The 448-nt window shown below is 61.4% G+C and overlaps 1 protein-coding gene across 1 annotated transcript in view; it reads left to right on the plus strand.

Moving 5' to 3' along the window:
- HEMK1 (HemK methyltransferase family member 1) overlaps positions 1–448 on the plus strand; it is a 52,376-nt gene that overhangs the window by 4,678 nt on the left and 47,250 nt on the right. The gene's annotated exons all lie outside the window — the stretch shown is intronic.

The following is a 448-nucleotide window of genomic DNA, read 5'->3' on the forward strand; positions in this document are numbered from 1 at the left end:
ATACTGGAAGACCTGCCCTCTGGAGAGCAGGTAAACCCCCCCCCCCATTGCACTGTATTGGTAACTTGGCCTCTGGAGAACAGGTCTACCCACCCATTTCCACTGTATTGGTAGACATGGCCTCTGGCGGGGGGGAGGAGCAACGGCACCCGCCTGGGCCTGCCAGCCCCTTGGGCGGCGGGGGGTGGGGAGACTTTCGGTGGCCTTTGCCCGCCGGAGATTCAGGTGGTCAAGGGGTGCCGGAAAGGGGGCGGGGCCCTGCAGCCGGGCGGCCAAGCTAGCACCCGTTGTCTTCACCGCTACAACGGTCCTGATTCCTATGGGGTGGGTAGACCTGTTCTCCAGAGGCCAGGTCTACCAATATAGTGGAATGGGGTGGGTAGACCTGTTCTGCAGAGGGAAGGTCTACCAATACAGTGGAATGGGGTGGGTAGACCTGCTCTCCAGA

Source organism: Gekko japonicus, unplaced genomic scaffold (assembly GCF_001447785.1).
Source record: "Gekko japonicus isolate JY-2015 unplaced genomic scaffold, Gekko_japonicus_V1.1 scaffold922, whole genome shotgun sequence".
NCBI classification, from domain to species: domain Eukaryota; kingdom Metazoa; phylum Chordata; class Lepidosauria; order Squamata; family Gekkonidae; genus Gekko; species Gekko japonicus.